General features: G+C 46.1%; 1 pseudogene; it reads left to right on the plus strand.

Moving 5' to 3' along the window:
* The first annotated feature begins 21,661 nt into the window (after nucleotides 1–21,661).
* Nucleotides 21,662–21,794, plus strand: LOC121144209 (annotated as a pseudogene).
* Nucleotides 21,795–22,043: the final 249 nt, after the last annotated feature.

Below are 22,043 nucleotides of genomic sequence, written 5' to 3' on the forward strand. Positions count from 1 at the left end.
GAGGTCACAGTCACCTCAGGCCATCTCTTCTGAGACCTGTCTGTCCTCACCGAAGGGTGCTGTGTGATGCATGTGTGTGTGAATGTGCATCTGTTCATGTGTAGTGTGTGTACCTATATATACCCACACACACACACACACACACACACACACTTCTTTTTGGGCTTAAGCTCTGATCTCTGTCTGTCAGATTCCCCCTCTGTCCCTGATACTCTCCTGGAGACAGTACCCTGGAGGAAGACAGTTTCTAGGGGCTGAGAAGCTGCCTGCCTACTGCAGTGCAAGACTCTGGGGTGATTGCCAGACAGTTGCTTCTGACCAAGACTCCTTCCTCTCCCTTCTGATCCCGTGTCTCTGCCTTGCATAATCAAGACAGGTTTTGATGGCAGATGTAGTGGATTAGGATTGGGAAGAGTTTCCAAGCCTGGTCGTTGGCAGCTACTTTGAAGAGAGAGAGAGATAGATGTTTAGGGTGGTAGAGCGGGGGATCAGGGAGGTGGGGACCAACCTAATTCACCCCAGCAGCCTCTCTGTGGGTATTACCCCACCCCATGCTTAAAGACCACAGCAGCTTGTCCAGACATGGCAGAAGAGCTGGTTGCATAGCTCAGCAGTAGGGGGTCTGAGTTCTTGTCCTGGCCTTCTGAGTGTGAAGGGTGGCCTTCCCTAACTCTGGCATCTATAAACACTGTGTGATGTGCCTGTGCATATTGGCTGAATTCACGTATCCACTGACACTAACTGAGCACTTTTCTATGTACGAGGTGCTGGAATATGGCGGGGAGCAGGCAACAACCCTTGCAGAGCTTGTTCTGATGGGAGAGATGCACAACGTGTCATGAGAGCAGGGTTCATGGTGCTCTGAGGTTCACTGGATGGCTCTCAGGAGTGCCTTCCTGGCTCCTTCCAGCCATCCAGTGATGTGCACGGCCATTCGTTGTTACCTCTACCCAGAGTGGTGGGGATGGAGGATCCAAGAAGGAGAAGCCCAGAGACTTGGTTTTAGAGGACTTCAAGGAATTTGTCTCAAGTGAATGTCTGGGAAAGCTATCACTGAGGCTGGGGAGCCAGAAGGTGTGGCCCGACCAGCCTAGGGGAAGGGTGACGTCCATCCGAGGACCACGGCAGGTGACAGGAATAGTATGGAGGGATGGAGCATCCTCTAAGTGCCAGAGCTTGAGCTTTGCTGCTTCTACCACTTCAGGTCCTGCAAGTGTGGGCAGGCTAACCCAGCACGGATCCGCTTGACCCAGAGCAGAGCTTGGAAGAGCTCTCTGCTCCTGGTTCCTCTAATCTCAAGTCCACCCATCTTTGCCCCAGACAAAGAGGCCATGCCCTCATCTGACCTGAGCCATCTGAGAAACTCAGTGTAACTTCTTTTCAGCCCAGCTCAGTGATGCCCTGCTTCATCCCCCGCCTTCTTTAGGATATCCATCCTAATATAACCTCAGCCCCTCTGACCTACCCCATGCCATTCCATTCAGTGAGGAGCAAAGCGCTTTCAGAGCACGCATGATGCCTTCAGCTCGGCTCCATTCTCTCCTCAGTTCAACCTGATTCCGGTCGAGACGATCCAAGTGTGCAGGCTGTTTAACTCCACTGAAGAGTACTCAGTGTGGTACAGCTTCCGTAGACTGGCTATGCTGTGTGGGTGGAGCCTAGTCCCGGGCCTCCAGCCATGCCTAACAATTTAGCCTATCAGATGTCAGCTGAGTTGACTCAATGACACTTACCTGAGATTTCCTCACTTTGGTTTATTCTAACTCCTTAGAATATAGACTCTAGGGCCTAGAGAGATAGCTCAGGGGTTAAGATCATGCACTGCTCTCAGAGTTCAGTTCCTAGCACCTATGTTGGGCAGTTCACAAGTGCCTATAACACAAGCGCCAGGGATTTGGATGTTTTTGTCTGGACTCTACATACACCTGTGCTTAATATATGCACATGCACACCCTGCTCACACATATATGCCCATAATTAAAAATTATGCAATTCCTTAAAAATTAATTTACAAAAGAATATAAGCTCACAAGGACAGCTTTATTTGTTTAAGTCGTTCTGTATCCCAAGTGCATATACAACACCTGTGATCTCCATAGTGGATGCTCAGTATGGGCTTATGAACCGGCATGCTGAACAAAGCCTTCCTGCTTCTCTTCTGCCCGGCCCAGTGAAGCCCTGCTTCACCACCCCTTCCTTAGGATATCCACCCTAATCTAATAACCCCAGTCCCTCTGATCTACCCCATACTTACTCCACCTGACTGTAATTCACTTTGACTGAATTTGGAAGTTCATTACCACCAACCATGTAAAGTGTTCAGCTCTGTGCCAGGGGTACCAGTGCTGAGAGTGTTACAGTAGTGGGCTGGAGGTCTCTGCCCTGCTTGAACTTACACTTCATAGGTACTTAATATGAGACAGTGATAGGTAGACTGTGCTCAAATCCATCAGGGTAGAGGGTGGTGGCTGTTAAAGAGTATGGTGGCCACAGAAAGCCTCCTTGGGGTGACGTGTGAGCCCACATTTGAACAGAGCAAAGGAGAGAGCTCTCTGGTTTTCTGGGGCAAATGTTTTCACAGAAAAGCAAACAAGGATGGAGACCTTGGGGCAGCAATGACGCTGGTATGTTCAAGGGCTGGGAGGCAAGTATGTCTAGAACAGAGTGAGATCCAAGAGAATAATGTGAAGCTGGTCTCCCTTCACCATTCTGTTGACCTTGGGCAGCTGGGATTGTCTTTCACACAGCTGTATCCCTTACTTTTGGCACAGCCTGATGTACAGTAGGCATTAAAAGATGGGTTTCTTTTTCAAGGAATGAATGGATTTAACTGAATACCATGCAAATTAATTTAAACTGAGTTAGCATAATTTCACTTGACACATTTGAATTCAGCTCACCAACAGGATGTATTTGGATCTCATAGCTGCTGAAAGATGTTTTTTTTCCCCCAGAATTTTAGCCTCTGACTCCACAAGCCTCAGTGACCTCCTCTACATGAAAGTAGCATAGGTCTCACCTCTTCCACAGGTGTGGTAGGGTCTACTGAGGTTCTGAGTGTGAAAGAGCTTTGTAGGCAATGAAGACTGAGGTGACCTTTCTGTCCTCAGAGCTGCAAGGCCGTGGCCACATCTGTTCGTGACATTCCACATATCTGTGGTTCTCCAGGAATGCTGAGGCCCCAAATGTGTGCCTGCCCTCTCTGGTTAAAAGCATTTCCAGGGGAGCTCGGTGGATAGAGGATAAAATTCCAAATCCTCACAATGGCACAGGGACCCTTACTGGCCCAAGTTTCACTATGCATCATGATCTCCTCCCTCTGCTCCATTTTCCTGCTCTCTGAGAACTGCTTATACCCTTCTTCATCTTCTGCTAACTCTGTGGCCTTAGGGTCTTCCTGCAACCCTTGGTTTTTGCCTTTGTCCAGGTTGTTCCTATGACTTCCCTTTTTAAATGGTCTTGGGTAGATACAACAAATGTATTGTGTTCCCTCCTCTGTGTGCTAGCATTGTCCTCATAGCTTCAGTTCATTGTATTTTCTGTTCCCCTTCCCCCCAGTCCTCAGCCCCTCCCATTTCTCTGTTCCCTATCAGACTGTGTTGGTGCATGTCATTGGAAATGCACATTCTGAAAAAATATAGGGTGTTGTTTTCTTTACGTATGTTTTTAATTTACATAACTGGCATTTTCCTTTACTGCACCTTCTGGTTCTGATTTTTTTCTCATTTGACACATTTTTAAGGTCTGTCCATATCATAGCATGCTCCTCTCTGGCCTAGTCTATCACTTCTCAGTTGTATGGCTGTAGCCACGCAATGTCTCTTCTTTCCCAATCAGTGTCTCAGTGAGCGCTTCCACACCTCTCTTCTCAGGGCATACATCTTTGCTAGACATGCATACCCAAGCAGAAGATAGCTTGGAGGGCTCTGGAGGTGCCAGGCTTTCACTGTTCTGAGCTCTGCCTGCTTGGGCCTGGACAGTACACTAGGAGGTCTGGTGTTCAACTGCAATATGTACAGGACGATGGATGCCGAGACGGATCTCACCATGTTAACTGAGTGCCTCTGAGCACCAGTGAACTTGAGTTTCTAGAGGCTCCAATGCCTGTGACTCCTGCTTGTCTGTGAAGCTGCTGGTCCCCCAGGTCTCATCACAGATGGACCTCCTCCCAGAGGTCCTTCTCTGACCCCTGCTGTAGCCGTGCGTTCTGCTGCCCTGCTCTTCCCCATGAAAGAGCTTACTCAGTGTTTCCTCTGCTCTGGGCTGAAGACCTCTCTAGGTCTAATTCCTTTTCCCACCTCTACAGAGCCTAGCCTTGGACACTGGGTTCTCGCTGCTTTTCTTGCATGTACTGGTTATCAATTGTTACCATATCCAATCATGTTTCTTACTCTTCTGCTTCACCCTAAATTTACATCCAAGATGTTTCTCCACAACTCACTCTTCGCCTTTATCTTGAGGATGAGAGCTGATGGCCCAGTGCGGTCAGGGCATCAAAAGCCCGAAGTGCCTCACAGCTGCGCATGTGGTTCTCTCCTGAAAGGCTGTTGGCAGCGGCCTGAGGCCCGGCCTGTGGCTGAGGTAATCCCCACCAGCGTCTGCTCCCTTCTCTTCTGCTCTCTTCTTTTCCTTCCACATGGTTTGGCAAAGGCTGAAAGGCAGAAGATTACAGGCATGCAGTACAACCCCGCAAACCAGCGTGAAACCCCATGCTTGTCTTTTTCCACTCTCTGTCTCTACTTAGTTTTTCCTTTCTCTGAGGAGCTAGTTCCCAACATCTCCTGCTTCCCCAGGATCAATCAGTTGGCATGGTGTTGTGGGAAAAAAATTTGCATTCAATCAGGCCCATGGCGACCATCATAAGCAAGGCCCATGTTCCTGTCCCCAAGCCCAGGCTCCAATCTGTTTTGAAGGCTTAGGGTTTACAAAACTCAGTGGACTAGAACATAACTCTTAATGGCACATTTGAACAGAGTTTAATGAGGTTTTAGAAACAAAACTATAAAGTGGTTTTTTTGGAGGACTATTATTAATCATAAGAATAGTCATAGCAATTTATCTCATCTGCCCAGTATATTCCAGGATTCAAGATGTTTTCTCATTAGTCACTCATTTGACACTCTCCACTCTCCTGGGAGGTCGGCGAGGCTGGCAGTATCTTCCTCAGATCTGGGCACCGCGTTTCCTTGGTATTCAAGCGCATGTCCGGCACCTGGGGATCTTGCCGATCTGCACATTCAGATTCAGCCCATCTGGAAGTGGCCTGAGGTCTTGCTGCAGATCCACGGACCACACTGAAGCAATGGGATGAGTGGCTTGAAGCCCTGGGTCTCAGAAGGCTGAGAGACAGATCTGAGTGTATGCAGATGAGTGGACCGGGTGTCATGCTTTCCCTTTATTCCTCCCCTTTCTCCTGCCTCTTTTTTTTTTTCTACAAGCGCCAGTCAGTCCCTCACTGCGGGCTAACTGTTTCTAGGTGCAGGATGGAGTGCCAATAAACACATGCAGCAGAGAAAGTGCTCCCAGCCTGGATGGAAGGCGGTCTGCAGGCCCCAGGGAAGAGTGAGGGTAGCCTGGCAGATGGGGTAGAGTGAGGAGGCTTGGTACATATTCTCCATATTCTATATCAGCTACAGAACAGCAGGAGACACAGACTCAGACCAGAGAGGCCTTAAGAAGACTGTGGGAGCTGGTAGGCTCAGGAGACCGTGACACTGGATTCACAGGGCTCCTTCACTGAATATTCCCCAGGGCTCAGCTTATGCACTTAGTGTTTTATAAAAATTCACCCCCATGGTTCATCAGGTAAAATGGCTTGCTGTGTAAGCCTGACAACCCGAGTTCCATCCTTGGAAACATGCCAAAGTGAAAAGAAAGAACCAACTCTACAAAGTTATCCTCTGACTTCCACACACATATGCATACACACACACACACAGACACACACACACACTACATAGTTGTAACAATGCCTTACACCATGTTCTCCAAGAATGAATGTCTAGGTAAGGTACAGAGTGTTCAAATGAGGAAGTGGATGGGTCTCTTTATGGTGAACTGAATGGGATGGAGCCATCAATGAAGATGTCCCTGAGGAGGCTATGCTAAAGTGAGTTAGCTTTAAAGGTCAGGGCCTTTGTAAAGCTGAGAGTGGGGTAGTGGGCAGGTCTCACAAGGCTTGCCTCCTCAGCTACCAGTGTAGGGAGTGGCCACCCCTTCCAGTATTCCAAGCTTTATTCAAAGTTTTCCCATCCATGGCACCTGGGACCATCTGGGTGTATTCTCTAAGTTCTCTTGATTTCTTAGGAACTGCTTCACAGAAGCTGAGGGGGCTCTTCCTGAAGGATAACTCTGGAAGCTGGAACACTGGGCTTTCAGAAGGCTTGGGCCTGCCTGGGAAGAAAGCACCTCATGGTAGAAACTGGAGACTCAACAGGAGTCAAATGAGTCCTCTAGCAACTCACAGCCACACACTTCCAGATTTAGCCTGGTAGGCCAATGACTATCCTAGCTGGCAATGTCACTTCCCATGAGCCCCCACCTCTACACTCTGACTCCACAGTCCCTGGTTCTGACTCCTACTGCCTTGCCTGTCTGTTCCTGTGCCCCATCCTTAGTGATGGCTTTCAAATCTGAGCAGGCATTATTTATATTCCTTGTCCTATGGATGTGAAGACTAAGGATGTAGAGGGAACTAGATTGCAAGCTCTGGACTCCGATTTTCAGTCCAGCCACCCATCCTCGTCAATCAATCAATCATCAATCAATCAATCAATCAATCAATCAATCAATCACTTAATAGACAAATACTTGGCTGTCTATTGTGCCAGCCTTAGTTCTAGGCTTTGAGGATTGTTGGGGCCCATAAAAATGGCTCCACTTTAACTTAAGGTCAAAGAGTTCAAACCTACTGTTGCTGTTTCAGGGAAAACAGCAGAATGTTTGGCCTGGGGTGTGGTTAAACTAATGGATGTCTTACCTTGACAACAGTATGTTTGGTCTAAGAAGTAACTAATGGATGTCTTACTTTAGCAATGGGATATTTAACCTAAGGTGGCTATTGTCTGTCTTGCCTTGACAGCAGGATACTTGGTTTAAGGTGTGGTTACTTGATGTTTGGGTATTGAGAAGGTAGTTATACTTGCTTGTTTTTTGTACTTGGTAAGGAAGTCTCTTTGTCTTCCCCCACTTTTGATTGGGGTATATAAAGAGTATGTGTAATAAACTTGGGTCTTTTCCCCCCAGTGTTCACTGGGTGCCCTTCTGACTCTATCTCTTGTCTTTTGTCTCTTTCTCTCCTCAATCCACACCGCCCACTCTCAGGTATGGGCTGCACAAGTTGTACCACAAATTGGACAGGGACAGAGGATTCATCAGAGACAGCAGAAGCAGGACCTCTGCCTCCATGGAGCTTCTTTTTAGTCAGGATGGGAGATGTGAACAATGACAAACAAGAAGTAAAACACCGTGTGGGAGACGGTGACTACAACACAGGGAAAATAAGGATGGGAGAGGAAATATAGTCAGCACCGGGGAGCCATGTTTCAAGTGGGTTAGTACAGTATGCCTCTCTGAAAGCAAGACTTCCTGATAAAAACTTGAGAGAGATGATAGAGAAGCCCTGCCCACACCGGGAGGAAGAAACATCCAGCCAAGGGAAGAAGAAATCCAAAGGCCCTGAGGAAGAGCAGCAGCTACACTGCTGAGGAGTCACGACGTGACATGATTTGGTCCATAAACCTCACAGGGGCACCTCACTTGTGCTCTGTGTCTCCCCACGGGGCTCTAGTGAGTGGTATTGCTAAACTGGAGCCCCTGCAGCTGCTGGAGTGGGTGGTGACAAGCCAGCAAGCTCATTGGAGGAGAGTCTCCAGTGCTGGGTACCAGCTCTCTACAGCTCAAGGACCTGGACCCAGCCTGCTGTCTGCTGCCCTGGGATGTCTCGAGAGCAGCGATGGTAGTATTGAAAAGTTGATCTCTCTATTAGAAGGGATTTGTCAGCACGAGTTGGGGCTTAGCTGCCTAAGCTTGGGTCTGAAGGCTCAGACAGGTTCAGGGCCCAGAGGAGCTGACTCAGGCCTGGCTCCCGCAGGAATCCAGAAGGGGCCAGCAGCCAAGGCCGCTGGGTCATGTGGGATGAATTACTCCACATCTTCAGGGACACTGCCAAACCTACTGTCATCTCTAGTATTTTCCCCAGGATCCGGAAACAAGTCCCAGATCCCTCATGTGGTACAGGAAGCCACAAAAGGTGTCATGTTCACTTGGGCACCTGTGTGTTTCATACTGCCCTCTCTACCCAGGGCAGCTCCCCCTTTCCCATAGACTTGGGGATGCCACGTGCACTCCAGCAGTTCCAGTTTCTTTTAGACTGACTTTCAAGGTCCAGAAGCCCAGTGGTAGTTTCACCCAGATGACCCACAGACTCTCTCATTGAGGGTACCCACAGTGGCCCTCATCCTCCCTGCATTTCCCAGCCAACAGTCACAGTTGAACTTCTACAGTGGCACGCACTTCCCAGGGAGTTGGGACTTTGGTCTCACAGATGACAAAACTGAGGAAGGGTGTGTGTGTGTGTGTGTGTGTGTGTGTGTGTGTGTGTGTGTGTGTGATACCATGTAACAATCGTACTAAGCCAATGAGTTTAAGTTCAATGGGAACACCCTACATCCACTCCCCCTCTGCCCCACGTGCTACCTGTGCCACCAATATTGACTGCTCTTTTGAATCACCCCAGTAGGTCTCTTCCGAACTATTTTCTCAAATCTTTTCTTGTTGGAGCGCGCCCTGGGTGATCTTTAAGAAAATACAGCTTGCTTTTAACCCCAGCATTTGAAAGGCAGAGGAGGCAGGTGGCAATCTTCGAGTTTGAGGCCAACCTGGCCTGCATAATGAAACTGTCTCAAAAAATAAAGTAAAATAAAATAAAATATAGAATGGACTGTGTCCATTCTCATGGTTTTGAGTGGCTTTTAGGCTAAGACTTCGACATGTTCCCATGACTCTCAGAAGTTTGTGGGAACCAAACATAAGTGAATTATAGTTAAAGACTTGCTGAACCCACAGCTTCCCTGATGGCTCTCACAGCCCAGCAGCAGGGTCTAGGTCTGTGTGGCTTGCAGTCATCTCCCTCATAGTGGGTAGGAGGGGCTGCTGAAAAGGAGGCTCTCAGCCTCTCTTTTCACTTGGTGCTTATTTTTTGCACACTAGATGCATCACCGAAACTGTGCTCATAATTCCCAAGGGAAGTCAAATGACCCGTTCCCGGGAGCCACCTAAGACCATCAGAAGACACAGATAATTACATTAAGATTCATAACAGTAGCAAAATTACAGTTATGAAGTAGCAATAAAAATGATTTTATGTTGGGGGGGTCAGCACAACACCAGGTTGAGAACCACTGCTCTACACAGTCACAGTCACCGGGCTCTCAGCCTTCACACCCGCTGCTCACTGCCCTTTCTGTTCTCCACTTACCTGGACTCCCTGTCCGGAAGTTCCCTCCACTCTGCACTCCACCCCTGTAGGGGCCTTCTTTCTGCACATGAGCAGGTTGACCTGTCCGGAAGCTCCCTCCACTCTGGACTTCACCCCTGCAGGGGCCTTCTTTCTGCGCATGAGCAGGTTGACCTGTCCAGAAGCTCCCTCCACTCTGGACTTCACCCCTGCAGGGGCCTTCTTTCTGCGCATGAGCAGGTTGACCTGTCCAGAAGCTCCCTCCACTCTGGACTCGACCCCTGCAGCGGCCTTCTTTCTGCGCATGAGCAGGTTGAGGGCTTTGCTTGTGCTCAGCATCCTGCATTAGCTCTCCTCTGATGCAGTGCAGGTGAGAGCCTTGGACTGACCCAAGTCTTCCCCCATAGTGGTGACCTCAGGGTGGGGCCCAATGAGGAGCTGAGATGTCTCCTCAGAGGAAAGCCCCAGTCTGTGGCCTCTATTCCTCCCGAGCTCTCAGTAGGTACATGCCTTCCAACCTTATTTCTGAAACTAGACCACTCGTGTGTAGCTCGTAATTTCCATGAATGGTGGGAAAGCAGAGGCAATGGAAACAAGTGTTTTGGAGTCAGGCAATTACAGATCAGAGTCTTATTATGTTATGTTAAACCTTAGGGATTTGCCTTTTTCAGACACCTAACATTTTCATGTGGCTCAACTTAGTAGCTCAATTAGCAGCTGTTTCAATCTCTCTCTCTCTCTCTCTCTCTCTCTCTCTCTCTCTGTCTCTGTCTCTGTCTCTCTCCTTGTGTATTCTAGACAAGCACTCTGTCACTCTTATATATCTAGTTACATTTTTTTTTAAAGATTTGAGACAGGGTGTCACTAATTTCCCAGTCTGGCCTTGAACACACTCTGTAGTTCCTTGAACTCCACCCTCCTATCTCAGCCTCCTGAATAGCTGAGATTACAGGCTTGGACCAGAAGTCCGGGCCTAGATATATTTTGAGCTTCATTTTCTCATCTTTAGCATGGCAGGAGCTTTAGTTGAAGAGCTGTGGAAAAAAGGACAGGAGAAATTGGACTGTGTTGTGTGGGTAGAAGTTTGAATTCTGGAGACGAGCATCCAAACTTGAGCCCTAAGTTTCCTGTATTATTGGGGCTTCTTACAAATAACGGAGTCCATTTTGGATAATGAAAAAGCAGAAATGTATTACAAGTTACTGGACAGCTCACAGGTTCTGAGGGAGCACCCCAGGAATATGGATTGAGCAATATGTGGGCATGCTTTTAGTAAATACCATTGCTTGGTCATCTAGTCTCTATAGCATTTGAGCTGAATGACAGAGCCTCCATCACTGCGGGACCCAGAAAACATGATGCTTCTACTGGAGAACCAGACACAATGCCACTCCCCTGTCCTCCTTCGGAACCCAGGTTTCTGGTAGGTATGCTGATTGACAGCGTCTAGGTCAGCTGTCTTGACCTGACCCCCAAGGGGTTCTGAGGATGAAGGAGAGTTTTCTGGTTTCTACCTGCTCTACACTGGATTAATGAAGGAAGGGAGGGTATTCAGAGACTGCTATTTGCAGTAGCTTCTGGAGTATAAAGAAAGTCGTGTGATCAGAGGCTGGAAACTTACCCTGGTTGAGACTTTCTCCTCTACCAAACGGAGCATCTCAATGATTGTGAGGCTTAAATCCGTCGAGGAGGCAGTACGGGTGGGATTGCTGCATGGAGAAGCACTTTGTAACTGGCAGCCTCTTCTCTGCCCCCACTAGCTGGCAACCCTTGCTCTTCGTTTTCTTTCCTGGGGTCTCTTAGGAAGGCTTTGCTGCTTTTGCTCTTGCTTTCCTGGTGCCTTCTGCCATGTGGCTCATATAACATAGAGTGTGGCAGACACTGGGGAGCGGAAAGGGCTGCTCAAACCTTGATGACGCTCAACAGGGGATAGGAGGCTGTCTCCTGCTTTGGACAAATTCCTTTGAGTGCTCCATATAGCTCATCAAGGCTGCCTTGACTGAGGAGGAAAAGGAGGGAGAGGCAAACACCCTTCATTTTAATTAAAGGCAACTTTACATTGTTGTTCCATTTGCCTGTGTTATTGCATGAGCTTATAATAAAGTTATATGGTGCCCTCAGGGCAACTTGAGCTTCGTGATAGAATGTGTCCAAGCTCAGCACTCCAGGACTGTGCACAGCTTCTTTGCAGAGTGAGTCAGAGTCCAGGTCCTCTCTGGGGCTCCAAGCCATTGCTTAGGCTGAGACCTGTTAGCAGTTCCATTATTTACATTTTATTTGTTTGAAAAAAATTTATTTAGTATTTCCTATGTGCCTAGAAGTGGGCTAGGTGCCCAGTCTGCCCACATTGCTGTGGGCTCCAGGGAATACACGTTCCCTAGTCTCCAAAGATCTGACCTTCAGTCAGTCTCTCCAATGAGAAGTTCATGTGATCACTCTCTAACATGCTTATTCTAGTCTTTCTCTTGCTTTGAGTAGGCACCAGATTTCTACCTAACAGCCTTTTACACTTAGCAATCTGTGAGTTCCTTCACATCTGACATTTCTGGTAATCAGATTCCCCTCCAAATCCCATCCATTCTTGAAGGCTCTATGTACATGCTGAATCTTTCTCACAGCCTTTCTTGCTGATCCCTCTCCTGAACTCTCTGGGGCTTCTTATGCCACCTCTTCGTGGGTATCATTGCATGTCCTAAAGCTTATATTAACAACATTTTGTGATATGTGTCTAAATGTGGCTTGATGAGCTTTGACAAATGAGCATGCAGATGTATGAGCTTTCATGTCACCATGATGAAACACCTGGCATCTTAGTGATGAAGCATCCAATGTCTTACAGTTTGGAGAGCACAGCCCTCTTGGTAGGGGAGGCAGGGTGGCTGAGGTAATGTCTGGGGTGGCTTGGTCTGTGGTGGAGTTGTGGGGCAGCTTGCTCACATATTGTAAGATAGGAAGTAGAGAAAATGGACTGGAAGTGGGAAGGGCTATAAACTCTCAAAGGCTCCATTTCAGCTAGAACCTCCCCATGTTCCTCCCCACAGAACTCCCTCATGGCTCTTCTTAATCAGTTCCAACATCCATAGCATTGTTGTAACCCCCAGCACTAGAAGTTACTGTTTGCATATTCTCTTGAACTTCATGCAGATGGAACAAAACTCTTCTGCTTTTTTTAGATTGTTTGTGAGCTTTGCCTGTGTTGTTAGTGAGTTGTTCTTCATGAAGGCCTGATTGTAGTACATGAATGAATTGATCATATTTTGTTTTTACATTCATTTGGGTTGTTTATACCTTGGGGGATATTATGAATAAAGCATTTATAAACATTTCTTGTATGAAAGAAATGGATATACGTTTTCATTTCTCTTGTGTAAATGCCTAAGAGTAGAATTGCTGGGACAGAGTTGATGCACTTTTTTATTGTGTGAAAATGACAAAGCATTTTCCCAACGGGTGGTACTGTTTTGCCCTCCTCCTGCCAGAGATTATGAGAATTTTGATCGCTCCACATCTGTGCTGCAGTTGCTTTTGTCAGTCTTTCTAGTTTTATATTTTTACCCTAGCTGGTGTGCATGTGTATGACTTTGTAGTTCCAATTCAAACTTATAGATGATTAATGACACTCAGTCCGCACTCTTTCTTTTTTTGGGGACCAGCTGATCTGGAACTCCCAACCCTCCTGCCTCAGCCTCCTAAGGGCTGGGGTTATAGGCATGTGCCACCACACTGACATACTGAGTTCTCTTTTGGGTATTTACCAATTATTTGCATAGCTTGTGAAATGACTAAGACTGTCCATTTCTTGTTGGATCATTTATTACTTTATCAAGAGTTTTTATTTACTTAGGTACATGACACACATAGGCATACACATTGTGATGAGAATGCTGGCATGCCCACGAAACAATGACTACTAGGGAGCTGCATCCCTAGTCTAGAATCCCATATGCTTTGGACACAGATTACAGGCAAGCTATGTTTTCTTAATATCTACTGGTGAACAAAAGTTTTTGAGATTTGGTCAAGTGCAACTAATCAATATTTTACTTGTTTTAGTGCTTTTTGTATACTAAGAGGATTTTGGAGGGGGCAGGTTTAAAATCCATACATATTTACTCATATACTTTTCCTAAGAATTTCAACTTTTTCTTTTTTAAGTTTAGGCCTATAATCAGTTTTGAAACAATTTTGGGGCCATGGGACATGGGACAAGACAGAGGTTGAGGCTCGATTTTCCCTGTGTGGTTGTCTAATTGTTCTTTTGCTGCTTAGTTAGATGCTTTACGTTCCCTCTAAAACAGATGTGTTAAAAACAATTGACCTTGCATGCATGCATCTATGGCTGACCCTAACTCTTCCAGAGATCTGCCCATGCTTTCACCAGTTCCATTCCTACAATACTCCCAGGGATGCTTGAGCTGGGTGTTAGAATGTGCTTAGGATTGTGTTTGACTATTAAGTCACCCCCTGAAACCCAGTAGACATAGTTCCTCTCAGTCTAGTCTTTCACATGGTTGTGTGCCTTTTCTAGGCCATTTGCAAATACATATAAGTTGTTTGCCCGTCATGGCTGGGAAGGCATGGTAGAGCAGAGCTGAGTGGAGCACCAGCAGGAAAGGGTCAAGGCAAGACACAGCTCTGGAGACTTGCTCCAGTGATGTACTTCCACAGCTGAGGCACCGTCCGCCTCCCGACAGTCCACTCAAAATCGGAATCCATCAGTGGACTCAACTGTTCATTAGTCAGAGTCTTCATGACCTAATCATCTTCCCAAACCTCACTGAGCTGTGCTTCAGCAGTCTCCTAGGCTTTTCTCAGTCTAATAAAGTTGACAGTCAGCATGAGCAACTGCCGTAGCGGCTAATTTGGATTCAATTGACAGTGATTTATTAAGGATTTTTAAGTCTATGCATGTAAAAGATATCGATGTATGGGTTTTTTTCCCTTTTAATGTCCTTGTCTGGTTTGGAGACTCAAATCATGAGTTAAGACGTATTTCTGCCTCCTATATTTTCTGGAAAAGTATATGCATATTTTATATAGTTTATTACCTGAAAACATGTATTATTAACATGTATTATGTTCTTGATGTAATTTCTTTAAAGATACAAGACTATTTGGAATTTCTTTGGAATGCATTTTTTTCAACATGGTTATTAGTTTTAAGTATAGAGGTTTTGCATATATCTTGCTAAGTTTATTCTGAATTGTTAGGTTTCCGATGCCATCTAAAATTATATTTAAAGTTTTCTAATGTTCATTACACATATAGGTAATATAGAATTGATACACTATCACATTCTTGATAAATTTATCTATCCTACTATTTTAGTAAACTTTTGAGATTTTCAGTATTCAGACAGTATTAGTTAGTTTTTTTTTCTTTTGGTTTTTTACATGACAAGGTTTCTCAGTATTGTTTTGGAGGCTATGGGACTAGCCTGGCCTCGAACTCACAGAGATCCACCTGCCTCTGCCTTCTGAGTGCTGGGATTAAAGGCATGCACCACCACCGCCCGATTCAGTATTAGTTTGCACCTCTCAAGAAAATTGTTTATTCTGCCTAAGTTTTTTCAATTAATTGTATTAAGTTGTTCATGTTACTACATTGTTTCAGTGTCTATAGGAACTTTTAAAAAAAACAGGGTCTCATTATGCAATCTAGGCTGACTTGAAACTTACCTTGTAGAACAGGTTGGCTCGAACTTGGGGATCTGCCTGCCTCTGCCTCCTGAGTGCTGGGACTAAACGCCTGTGCCACCATGCCTGGTCTTATTGCTCCTGCCCTGTTTTGAGCTTCTCTTGTTTATGCTGCTATGCTCTTACACCAGCTTCCAGCAGAATTGCTTGTCCTGTCTTCTCTCTAGCCATGAATGTTTTGATTACAAATGCGTGCTACTGCAGGTGGCTAACCAATCAACTAAAACAAACAAACCATGGGGCCAAAGTGCCTTTAATCCTAGCACTTGGGAGAAAGAGGCAGGCAGATCTCTGAGTTTGAGGCCAGCCTGGTCTACAGAGCAAATTCCAGGACAACAAGGGCTGGGCTACTACATAAAGAAACCCTGTCTTGAAAACTAAAACCAAAAACTGAACCAAACCAAACCAAACCAAACCAAACCAAACCAAACCAAACCAAACCAAAGAACCATGAATTCTGGGGGTCAAACTCAAGCCTTGGGTTTGCACAGAAAGCTCCTTTGTCCATTGAGCCCCATCGCCTGGCATCTCTTTCTTAATATTGAACAATCCAGCTGGAGACTCTTTATCAATTCCTCCAAAGAACCAGCTTTTTATTATATTATTTTCTCCTCGTTGTTCATTTTCTTTTCTTTTTAAAACATTTTTAAAAATATTTATTTATCTTATTTTATGTATGTGAGTATTTTGCTTGCATGTATGTGTATGTATCACCACATACATTCCTGGTGACTGAGGAGACCAGAAGAGGGCATCAGATCCCCTGGAACTGGAGACAGATGGTCAAGAGCCACCATGTGGGTGCTGGGACTTGAACTCAGGTCCATTGGAAGAGCAGTTAGTGCTCTTAACCACTGAGCCATCTCTCCAGTCCCCTATTGTTCATTTTTCTATTTCAGTTAGGTCTATGCCTTTGAGAAGGGGTGGGAAGAGCTTACTGTCATTTTTTGACGTAGTCTCACACTGTAGTTCTGGTTTATTTGGCACTCACTATCTCAGCCTGGCCTCAGTGCACAAAGATACTTTTGCCTCAGCCTTCTGAGTGCTGGGATTACAGATGTGAGCCACCAAACACAGCCTCCACTCTTAAAACTGATAATTCTTCCTTTCTCTTTGTTTCTTAAAAAATTCCTAAAATGTCAATGTTAATCATTGATTTAATATTATCATTATTCTAAAATATAAATGGTTAAAGTTATGAAACTTGTGCTAAGCCCTGCTTTAGCTACACCCTGAAAATGTTATTGCCTTATTTTGTCAGTATTATGTGTATTTAATGATTACTCAATGATCACGCCCTTATTCCACCTATGTTTGTGCTCAGTAGTCGGTTCCATTGTCCCATTAATTGATCTATGTAAGATAATCCCTTCATGCTCCCTCCCCCACTTTTCTTTCCTTTTTACCCATGTCTAGTCCCTTAGATTTAAATAATATAGTCAATCAATCATCAATCAATTAATAATTCTGACACTTGCTTTGAAGCTGAGGATGACCTTGAATTTGGGAACCTCCTACTTCCATTTCCTGATAATCTACCGGCACCACCTTACTGGGTTCTTTCAGTGCTGGGCAAATATTCTACCAAGTAAGCTGGTAGAATCTCTTTATTCTGACTTAGTTTTTTCATAGTATCTGTCATTGTATTATTACAATATATGACACAGTGCATGACTAAGTCATTATTGGTCCCCTCTACTAAGACTTGATAACAGGAACTATGTATTTTGTTTGCTGATACATCTCAGCACTTTACAAGAGCCCCATAGACATTTGTTGGATAAAACAATAAAAGTGTATCTAAGCCCAGTGCAAACTTGGAGAAAAGTTGTGAGGTAGTTTTCTTCAATTTTCTAGTTTTTGCATCTTTTTGATTACTGGCTGTTGTCTGTTTGTTTCTAGACCAACCACCCATCCAAGGGCAAGCACTATGACATCATTTATTCACCAGTACCCAGTGCAGGATTTTAAAACCATACACAGAAGGGCATGTCAAACACTGACAAATGGCAAATGAAATGTCAGATTAGCAGTGAACAGGACTGCCTTGCTAGCCCAGAGACCTCCTCAGGTCTCTGGGAGACTTCAACTGGTGAAAGTTTTTAAGTTTGGATGATGATGTTTGTCTGTGATCTGGGGCATGAAACACATCTGTACCATGCTTTCTGGTTTAGAAAGCTCTTTCCCATCTATCAGCATGCTGAACTGTCACATCTCTATGAGGAAGGCATTTTTAATCCTCATTTTCCAGATAAAGAAGCAGGAATTCAGAAAGTTAAAAACTATGCAGCCAAGAACTGGGAAACTTGAGACTGAATCCAAGGTTTTCTGAGGCCTCTAATCTCCTTATAACATCATAAGAAGAACCATGTGTGTGCCTTCTGGGCAGACTGGGTTCCAAGTCCTCATGAATGGCTACAGCCGTGGGAGGTTTGCACTTGGAGGGACTCAACAGGTGCGAGAGTGTGGCAGGCTCAAGCAAGCACTGGGTTTGGGCTTCATTGTTCTCTCATTCATATATACATAGACTTGTATAGGAAAAGGAGCTCTTGAATTTTAAAGCTCACTTCCTACCATTATTAGTTAAGACCTTTGACAAAGACTCAGCCCAAGTCTTATTATTCACCTCATTACAGCGGGGCTTTAAGCCCTACTCCTAGAGCTGCTGTGAGGATGACCTGAGACTCGGGGAAGCACATTTGCAGGGTCCTTCTGCCTTAGACAAGTCTTCACTCTCCATTCCTGAAGTGCACTGTGTCAAGACTGTTCTCCTGGTGCTTCACCTCTCACTGATACTGGGAAATACACTGATACAGAGTGCAGGAATCTGCCAATCTGTTCTGTTATAAGAAATGGTCCTGGGGGTTGGAGTGACAGCTCAGCACTGAAGCTACTTGTTTTTCTTCTGGTCCTCTGAACCCACAAGATGGTTCACAACCATCCATAACTCCAGTTTCAGGGTTCTGATGCCTTCTTCCAACCTCCACAGGCACCAGGCATATGGGATACGCCAGGCTAAGCACACATACACATGAAAAATAAAGAGATGACCCTGGCCCTGTGGGGAACATCCAGGGGTCAGGGTGGGTGGGATGGGGGTGGGGAGAGGTCAGCTGCTACAAAGCCACAGCATGTATAGAGTGCCTGATAGGAACAACAACCCAACTGTCATTTATTGACTGCTACTGAGTGTTTACTCTGAAGGCATCAATTGCCTTTGATTACTGTGGTGTAATCACAGACAAGGGAGGAGATATCTCTTCTGCCTCATAGTACAGAGAATTCAGCCCATAGTCCTTGGCTCTGTTGATTCTAAGTCTGTGTTGAGGCAGAACACTCTGGCTGTGGGACTGTGCGAAGGAGGGGGTTGCTCAGTTCATGGTGGGCAGGAAGCAAAGTGAGGAAAGAACTGGAGACTGCGGGAACCTACTTCCTCCAAATAGGTCTCATCTCCTAAAGCCCCAATAGTGCCACCATTTGGGAACCAACCATTCAACACAGGAGCCTGTTGGGGACATTTCTATTTTAATCATAGCACATGGATATAACAGATCTGAGCCCAAAGTCCTTGAGTAGATCTTTAAAATTCCTCCTAGACTGTGAGTTTTCCTTCCCCTGGTCTTTGGGCAGCTGGAGGCTGCTCTCTGTATCCAGTCTCTGGCTGTAATTTTGTTTCAACTTAGACCCTCTGGACCTCCTCCTTTAGCATAGCATCAGCATCAGCACCAGCATCATCAGCACCACCATCATCACCACCACCACCACCAGCAGCAGCAGCAGAGACTGGATGTAGCAGAATCTGACTACAGCTGCTTCATCCCACAGATCTGTCCTCTGCAGTCATTCATGAACCGTCCTCAGCACCACCTGCCTCTGCACCTCAGTCTGTGCTGGTCCCTTCTCTTGGAACACCTTTCCACAGAGTTCCCACTGCGTTTGATCACAGTTGAATGGCTAGTCCAAGACCACTTTCCTCGACAACCCTGACCTATTCTGCTTAGAAGGACCATGGAGCTATGGTTCTATAAACCTCATTGCACACAAGGTAGGAGTGCCAAATTTACTAAGTAAAAATACATTGAATTTTAGACAAATGAGGTATAATTTTTGGTATGTTTGTATAATGCTTAGGATATACTTATATTGAAACTGTTTACTTGTTATTTCTTCTTCTTCTTCTTGTTATTATTATTACTACTACTACTACTACTACTACTACTACTACTACTACTACTACTATTATTATTATTTTGGCCTGGCTGTCTTGAAACTCACTTTGTCGACCAGGTTGGCCTCCAACTTAGAGATCCTTTGTCTCTGCCTCTCAAGTCCTGGGATTAAATGCATGTGCCACCAATAGCTCAAACCTATTTATTTACCTGAAATTTACAATTGGAAGCCTGTATTTTAGGGTTTGTAAGTCTACAGTAGCTCAGCATCCTTTGGAGAAGGGTGATAGGTTTTGTGGCTTAGACTGGAATAGGGTCTAGGAGACTGCAAGTGAAGGTGGCCTTGGGCCCACTTAGTTTAGAGCCCTCATTTCACAACCCAGAGATTCAGAGGTTCACACTGTGGGTGGGTGGCAGAGGGTGGCTGTTACTCAAAGCCTGACCCTCACTTGCATCACAGTCTCTCCAGGGCCAGCAGCCCTGTTTTCAGGGTTGACTGAGAGCTCAGGTTCCCACTCCCCTGCCCCTGACCTGCCCTTGGCTGGCTTCAGAGTGGGGTCTGATGACGAAATGTGATCCTGTCATAAAATCTATACCAAACCAACTCTTCTCACAGCCCACCCGTCTGCCTCAAAGGGGGGCACCTAATCCTCATTTATGGAGACTAGCAGCTGGGGCGGGTCTGAGTCTTTGAATGTGAGCTTGGGGTACTCTGGATCAGCCAGTCCTGACCCGAGAGTGAGGGCATTTAGCTGAGCAAGTTGAGGGACCAGCTGGTCATGGGTCACCAGCCCAAAGAGCACCAGGCAGAACTAGAGCAGGCAGAGGTGCTGGAGATGGAGGACAACCCCACGAGGCACCTCTCTGAGAGCATGGCTGCGGGACCCTCTTCTGTCAGTGGAGGAAGGAGACTGGAGAGCTTCCTGGAGAGAGCAAGGAGAGATGACTTTCCGGAGAAGACCTCAGAGCCCCAAGAAACCTGTGGGCAGAACTGAAAGCTTAGTGAGGATGTCAAGACGTGGTGTCTGGATGCTGGAGTTAGGTCAGGAATAAACCAGTGGTCTGGTTTAGGTGATGTACAGGGCAGAGGTACTCAGACAGAAACGGGGACACCAGGAATGGAGCAGAAAGAAGCTAGGCTCCTTTGGGCCATGCCACCTCAGAGGACTCTTGGAAGACTTTCAGAGATGTGACTGGGTAGGGAGAGACAGGATGGAGATCCTGAGGTGGTGTCTTTATCTAGACCCAACTCTCCTGTCGCAAGACTAGAAAAGAGGGTCTGGAAGGCAGAACTGAAGGGTGCCCACACTCTGCGCACGGCAGGAACAGAAAGCCTTCAGGAGAAATGGAGAATGTTGTCCCAGGGCAGAAAGGCAGGGGAATGGAGGGGTGTGGAAAATGAAGTAAGCATCCAGGCGTTGAGGCCCAAGGCCCAGTGGGAAGGTTTCTTGGGTTTGCAGTTGGCCTGGCTTAGCAGAGGAGAGGGAAGAAAGTGGGTGTGTCTACTGTAGACACCAGCCTAAGGAAGAATCCTGGTGAAGACAATGGAGGGGGCAGCAGCTGGAGGAGAGCCCAGGTTTCCTGAGCAGTGTCTTGTGAGATTCTCCAAGCCCAAATTGAAGGCCCGGAGGTGGAAGAGATGGAGAGAGCACAGCTTCTGTGCTCTTGACCTCAATTCAGTCATCCTGACAATTCCTCTCAGTCCTGGGTCACCAGCATCTCCAGACACACCCAAAACAAATGTGCTGCCACGCACAGTTGTCTTTACTTGTGCGACAATTTGATCTTGTTTCTTTTAGTTTTTGTTTTAACTGTGGATTCACAGTGGTCAGTTTGAGAGGCCTGGGGAAGCTGGACAGAGGAAGGAGCAGGCTGTACTCTTCAGGGGACAGTCAGATGGCTTCCTACAGGAGAGGGATCACATTAACCATTTGAATGGGAGGTCTGGAGACTTAGGTCTGGAGTTCAGGGGTATGGCATGCTGGTGAGAATTATTTGGCCTTGATGAAAGCTAAACTTGAGATCTAGTCCTATACCCCTGCCATGGATGCATGAGAGTGGGAACTACATGTTTTTTTAAGTGTGTGGGAACACAAGCTTATATACACAGATGCACAGGAACAATTATAGATTCTTGTGCAAAGGCAAATGCACACATCTTTATTCTTGCTATTATACTGCATGCAAAGGTACATAAACACTCATATTCATACACAAATGCTGATGTAGATAACATGCATACATCTAAATAGACAAGCACATTTTTAAACATGCATACACGTGGGTATCCATCTGAGGGCACATTCAAATGCACATACTTACATACATACAAAGTCACATACTCACCAGGCAGGGAGATCCAGGATGATGTGCATCCATTGCATTCCAGATGTGCTGACCCCTGTGATTTCTACAAGTGCCAGAAACTCAACTGCATAGCTTGTTGGGGGCTTTCTTTCCACGTTCCCCGTAAAACAAAACAAAAAGCGTATGTACAAGCGAGAGTACACAAACACCAGACGCCAGGACTTAAAAGTGCTCCTTGAGAGTGACCCAGCTTGCACGTGCTCCCACCCTCCCTCCATCAGCACCACTTTTGTCTCTGTGCCTTTGTCATCCCTCACTGCTCTCTTTCTTAGGCTCTATCCAAGTCCTGGAGGACTTTCTTAACTGCCCTTGCCCTCTTGTCTTTCAGCCATTGCTATATCTCCCTTCCCCAG

Source organism: Mesocricetus auratus, unplaced genomic scaffold, assembly GCF_017639785.1.
Source record: "Mesocricetus auratus isolate SY011 unplaced genomic scaffold, BCM_Maur_2.0 Super-Scaffold_100014, whole genome shotgun sequence".
NCBI classification, from domain to species: Eukaryota; Metazoa; Chordata; class Mammalia; order Rodentia; family Cricetidae; genus Mesocricetus; species Mesocricetus auratus.